The following is a 254-nucleotide window of genomic DNA, read 5'->3' on the forward strand; positions in this document are numbered from 1 at the left end:
CATCTATTCGCTTTCCTCCTTTGTCAAGCCCAAAAGCCATGCTCGTGTGAATTATTCACTAACCAGGCGATACGATCGCGTTAGCCTTATGTGCATGTCTGTACGCGTCATTATCGCACATCGGTTGTTGCTCGATCCCACCACCCACCTCAATCCCCCCCCCCCCCCCCCCCCCCCCCCCCCCAAAAAGCAATGAACGGACACTACCAACATCGATAACTGCCTGTGTCCGCCAACGTGAACTGCATTTTTAA

This window comes from Erpetoichthys calabaricus, chromosome 7, assembly GCF_900747795.2.
Source record: "Erpetoichthys calabaricus chromosome 7, fErpCal1.3, whole genome shotgun sequence".
Taxonomy (NCBI): domain Eukaryota; kingdom Metazoa; phylum Chordata; class Cladistia; order Polypteriformes; family Polypteridae; genus Erpetoichthys; species Erpetoichthys calabaricus.